A 6,673-nucleotide genomic window follows, 5' to 3' on the forward strand; every position below is an offset into this window, starting at 1 on the left:
CTGTTGCTTTTAGCCCCAGGAGGACATGGGGCTAAAAGCAACAGTAACATCCACCCCTAGGGGTCAGCCACACTTAAGTGGCAATATACTACACTTTATCGTGCAGTTACTGTTAATACTTCATTTAGAGAATTAACATATACATATATATATATATATACACATACATACATACATACATACATACATACATACACATAAATGCATATACACACAAACACAAACACACACGCGCGCGCGCGCACACACGAACGCATATTTAAATATCGCCTGCAAAAAACCGAAATACGTTTCTTTTAAACATTAGAATTTTTCATTAAAGAGTCTTGTGTAAGGCCAAAATAATTTGAGAAGAGATAAAATAACTGCAAAAAGGTAAGAAAACAAAACAAAGTCGTAGTTTTACGTTATATTATTATAGTTCGTGGTTATGACCCTCTTCCTCAGGACATGAGGAAAAGCGAGGGATGGGAAAAGGTCGTTGCTCACACATCTGAGCATATGTAGGGTGTCTGGGATAAAGTCGACAGTTTGAATTAAAAGAAAAGAAAATACAATATCACACACTGCTTCACCAAAACTACCCCAGTTTAATTAGAATATTTTTAGTATTGTTTCCAGAGTGCAAAGTTTCCATGTAATATATCAAATATTTCACCTACAATAGAAATGTCAACCATATAAATGTTAAAGTATAAATACACAACCCCGTCGATTATTGTGTTTGTATATGCAGGAAAATTTTTCGTTATGCTTTATTGAAGTTCTTTGCAGAGTTCAAGCCGACAACTCATAAAGTTGATTCTTGAACCAAAAAGTTACAGGGGTTTGTGAATATGGGAGATAGGATGTGTGTATATCTTGCATTGATATAATAGGTATGCATACCTCTTTTGTTCACGATGTGCGTGTTCTTGATTATTCGTTATGTCTATGTTTGCCACATACAAAGAGGCGTGCATGCGTAGTTTCCAAGACACTGAAATGAAGAATCTTTGGAATGTTTTATGAATATTCATTGTGCCACTAATCCGTTGGATTTGAAGGCAGAAAGTCAGCTTACTTTATTCTTGCTTCAAAAACCTGTATTCCTAGAATGCAGTATAATGTACCTGTATTAAATAAGTACATATCGAAATCTGTCGTTATGTATATGTGCACGTATGCATGAATGTGTTGGTGTATGTGTGTGTGGAGAAACTTGTACACATGTTGTGGGTGTGCATGTCAATTTAGTACACAAATGCGTGTGCTTCATTACTGTTTATGTGTGTGTATTTTCTCTGTGTGTGTAATCCATGACTAAAATGTTATTGTGTGCATATGTTCACTCTGGAACTCAAATATAAAATCTCTGGAATCTTTTACAAATTTTCACGGTACCATTTATCGATTATATTTGAAGAATGCGAATCAGCTTGATTTGTTCCTTCCTGAAGAATCCCTGCATTTCTAGGCGTTTATGCAAATCTCTTCTTACACAATCCAGTGTACCTATGATCACCCGATCCAATGTTCCTATAACACAATCCTGGTACAAATGATCGTCTATAGCCTAGATGTAAGAGGTGTAAATTTCTCTATTACTCCTCTATAGATGTTCTCTTTTCCTAAATTTTTGACGAGACATTAACATCGGCTAATCAGCTGATCACGACATCAGTGCATCAATAACCATTTCTTAGGTTGTTAGCCAATTGATACAATTCGAACAAGACACAAAGTTCGTTAAACATTTTTGGCGATTGGGATGCAGAAAAAGAAACTATATGGGATGTATGATTAAAATTAGCTACTAGCTCAGAACAATGAAAAGCATAGGCCTGTTTATTGTAAAATAAAACACTGGTAAACTAAGATGAAAAGTGAAAGGAGACAACGTAGCACTATATAACAGTGCAACATGTACGTCCCAGAACACAAAATAACATGTTTGGATGATGTTATAAACAACTAATGGAGTGTAGACAAATACATTTGCTTATATGACGAGAAGGTAGCATATTTGCCCTCAATCCTTTCGAGATCGAAAAATAAAGTACTAGTCTTCTAAAGCGGTTGATTCTTCTTTTTCATTCTCTTCTTCACCGTTTCCCTGTCTCTCTCCATTTCTCATCCTATCTCTATCTCTGTCTCTGTTTCTCTTTTCCTTGGAGAAATCGGCTATGCTTAGGTCTACAGAGGTTTGGGCTCCGTCAGACCCTAAAATTGGTGAACTTCCTCCACTGCTTTTTTCGTTCCGATTTTCCACAACATTCACAGACCAGATGTGACACTTCGTGACTTCCAATGTGCAAGAACCGTTGTTATATTCTTCCTACCAGCCCTTCTGACCAGTGCTGGGATTGTGTTTTGGCCAATATCTGTTGTATGAAACAATTGGTAAAATCGCCTAAGTACTGTGCGTATATATGTATAATTACTAATTATGAATAATTATTTTTCCCACTTGACTGGCAGTTGCAGTTGGCAATTCTCACCATTTTAGTGTTTCTCCGTATATTTATCACTGAATCTTTACTTCCACTCTTCGACTCATTTACACACACACACACACACACACACACACACACACACACACACACACACACATATATATATAATATAATATAATATAATATAATATAATATAAATATAATATAATATAATATAATATAATATTATATTATATCATATTATAGGAAAAATCAAAACCAATGCAGAACGAGTATCTCAAGTCATTTAGAATAATTTAATTAGACTTCAAATTAAATTAGATTATTCTTAATGACTTGAGATACTCGTTGTGACTTGGCTTTGATTTTTTCCAATAATATAATATAATATAATATAATATAATATATACCTGCTATAACGGAACCCTAACACGGATCCCTAGATCCAGCCTTAGCAGTAATCTTGGGACCTAAAGGTGGACCTACTATAGCACTTATCCAGCATGCCTATTCGTTTAGAACACAAGTGAACTAAACCCATCATGTCATATTATATATATATATGTATCATAAATAATGATGATATTATTGATAAATAATAATAATATAGGTGACAGTTAGCAAAAAAAAAAAGAAAAGGCAAATATCTAAATAAGGGTACTAGATAGCACCAGTTTTGCTAGATATAGGAGTCAAAATCGACTGAATTAACCACAAACTCTGAATGTTAACAAGCTGACGAAATTGGGGAAGCGAGAAAAAATAGTCAACATACCAAGGCGATGGAGAATCGAAAATGAGAATGCAGATATACCAACATCAAGTGATTTTGATCTCCGAGATATTCCTCTAAGATCTCATCAACGGGTCTTGCTGCTTGGGGCTAAACTACTACTCACCTTGTACAAGCATGCTAAAACAGTTAAGAGGCTAGCTTCAAATTCAAACGGTAGTAGTATATGATTATAAATAATGATATTATAATTAATAAATAATAATAATATAGGTGACTAGTTAGCAAAAAAAAAAAGCAAATATATAAATAAGGGTACTAGATTTTTATAATTATACACTACTACCGTTTGAATTTGACGCTAGCCTCTCGACGGTTTTGACATGCTTGTACAAGGCGAGTAGCAGTTTTTCCCCAATCAGTAGGGCCCACTGAGGAGATCTAAGAGGAATATCTTAGAGATCGAAATCACTTGATATGGGTATATCTGCTTTCTCACTTACGGTTGTCCATCGCCTTGGTTCCAACGAGTCGTTGGAACTGTGGGGCTGCCCGTCGGTTTCTTCCCGCTGACAACTCCATAAATGCAGTAATCAGGGGTCTGGAATAAAGAAACCACAGAAGGCTGAAGGGAATCATGTAGTTATATAGGTCACCGGGGTCTTGTCGGACATATACTGCTTTTTCTTCAACGTATAAAATTTTTACTTGATATCTCGTGCACACGTGTCTGATAGTGGGCTGCGACACTGAGGTGCCCAGCAATGAACCTCATCGACTTGCACGGGTTGTTAATGTTATTCTAGATTTGCTCAACAAACTCAGCTGTCCTGACAACATCTGGTTATTAAGAGCGTTTCTTTCTTTTGGTCATAGGTGACACAACTCTGCTAGAGGCCACCAACTCTTTTTCAGAGTCTGCGCACGAACGACAATGTCATGTTTAAGAAGCTGGTGATTTTTCTGCGTCACTGTAGTTGGCTTGTCTCATCATTTTTCGTGTCAGATAATACAATCCGCCGCATTGACACTGTCAATAGGTCTGAAAGAGAATTGAAAATTTTAAGATTTAGCTCACGCTGCACAACATAACAGGAAATAGATTTATTGATAATGGTTTAAGGGGACAACAATATAAGAATCTTTTTTTGATTTATCTAAGTAAAATGAAAGGATGATGAAAACGTGATAGAAGTAATTATGTATCAACTTGTAAAAGACAAAATGCTATTATAAACCTGCCGATTACAACACTATGAAATGCTACAGTTATGACTGTTTATAAAAATGGTATTCAACAAAGGAATAAAAATTAAAAAATACCGGTGACGTTGTTTTTTTGTCAGTTGCAATAATCATTCTCTCAATTAGATTGGAATGGTGCGTGCTGCTCACCACAATGTATTTATGGTAATTTTTCCGTCAGAGTTCAGTCGCTTCATTCGTTCTTTTTCTGCTGAACTCTGCATTGGTAAAACGGGGAAAAGCTGTAACAGTAGTTTTTATATCTCAATCTGAAACTCGATGTAATTCCTGGACGGAGACTTTGTGAAAACTGTGTTATAGTGAAACTTATGGAAAGCCTGGTTAATTCTCAGAATCAAATTTGATACAGAGATGGTAAGGCAGGTTCTGATTCAAATTTTAACTCTTAACCTTGGTTTTAGGTACACTTTTTAATAAAATTCATATTGAATGGACTCGAAGATCATTACTTAAACTTTTGCATTGTTGCTTGAGGTTTAGAGGCGCCTCAAGTATAGTTTTTAAAGCAGTTTAGGATCATTGACCAGAGATCAGTTAAAGCGGGATTGATACTACGTGACGATTAAGGATATCGAAGTTATACTTAACTACATATAATAATTAGCAATATGTTTGTATTCTCTATTATGCTAACGAAAAGTATGATGTAGGAAACCTGTCAAATAACATTAAATGACAGTCTAAGAAGTAAAATGAAGATGCAAAGATTTCCAAGTAGGTGGTGGGTAAAATATTCCGCTGTACTTGAAGACTTTAATCAGATGTTCTATGTACACGATTATTATATACACAAATGGTTTAGGTGTTATTGTTCAGCAACTGATGCACAATCAGGAATAGCGATACGCTCAATATACTGCAACACCTTTCAGATCAAAAAGAAAGGAAAACAATTCTGCATATATACTTCTCGATGGAAAGATACAAATTAAAACGTATGCTTTCGGACATGCCCATAAATCTACAAAGCTCAAAAATTTATATGGAAGTTGTAAATTAATGTTCTGACAACATACCTCAATAGGTTGCTGTTTATAGCAATATTTATGATAAAATAAAGGTATATGTTACAATTTACAATAGATTCTCTTGTGACGTCACTGCGTCTCTAGTTAGTTATCATCTCCCTCTTAGCTTTCACATACATGCGATTTTAAGATAAATTCATCCATTTTATTTCTGCTTGGTAGCAGAGCTACAAAACAAAAGCAAAGCAAAATGTTTCGATGAAAATATTTTTCGTATTAATTCAAATAATATTGGAAAGGATCAAAGTAAAAATTCGGAAAAAACGAACGAATTTATCTGACAATCTCCTAAATATATTTACTTACGCACAGGTTACATATACAATAAACAAACAATAAACATACGCATAAAGTCACGTTTACATGCATATAAAGGGACAGACAGCTACAGTAAAAATGTTTTTCTGAAAAGAAATTGACATTTTTTCAAGCTGAGATTTCCAATTGATCGGGCTATCTTTTTAGTTACTAAAACTTCTTCAAAAAGATAGAGTGATAGAAATAGGAAGAATGAGATAACTAAAAGCATAGTGACGTCACAAACTTGGCTATATGTTCCTAATCTTCCTCGTCCTCTCCCGCTTCGTGTTCTACTATAGTTCTCACTTTCATCCTTTCAACTTTGCACTCTTTACTCTCTTATATTTTACCTCTTATTCCTTCCCTGTTTCATACTTCTTCTAATCCTCCTACTCAATCTCTCTTACTTTCTCTCTTTCTCTCTCTCTCTCTCTCTCTCTCTCTCTCATTCTCTCTTTCTGTACACACGCACGCACACGCACGCACACACACACACACTCACAAATACACACACACACACACAGATACACACACACAAATACACACACACAAATACACACACTCATATATGTATGTGTGTAATGTATGTGTGTAATGTATGTGTACGTACGTACGTATGTAAGTATGTATGTATGTATGTATGTATGTATGTATATGTGTATGTATGTAAGTCTTTGAGTACGTATGCATGCATGCATGCATGTATGCATGCATGCATGTATGTATGTATGTATGTATGTATGTATGTATGTATGTATGTATGTATGTATTGTATCTCCCGTTATCCCTCTTCACGTCACTTTCGCACTTTCATTTCCGCTCTGAAGGTATATTTTGTTGAAAACTTACAGACAGAATATACATACATACATACATACATACATACATAATATATACATACATGCATACA

General features: G+C 35.0%; 1 long non-coding RNA gene across 1 annotated transcript in view; it reads right to left on the minus strand.

Moving 5' to 3' along the window:
• Positions 1 to 394: 394 nt before the first annotated feature.
• The window catches only part of LOC106881448 (uncharacterized), a 25,507-nt gene continuing 19,228 nt past the window's right edge, over positions 395 to 6,673 (minus strand). Inside the window, exon 3 of the long non-coding RNA XR_008263920.1 lies at positions 395 to 4,211. This is a non-coding gene — a long non-coding RNA (uncharacterized LOC106881448). The remainder of the gene's footprint in view (positions 4,212 to 6,673) is intronic.

Source organism: Octopus bimaculoides, chromosome 4, assembly GCF_001194135.2.
Source record: "Octopus bimaculoides isolate UCB-OBI-ISO-001 chromosome 4, ASM119413v2, whole genome shotgun sequence".
Taxonomy (NCBI): Eukaryota; Metazoa; Mollusca; class Cephalopoda; order Octopoda; family Octopodidae; genus Octopus; species Octopus bimaculoides.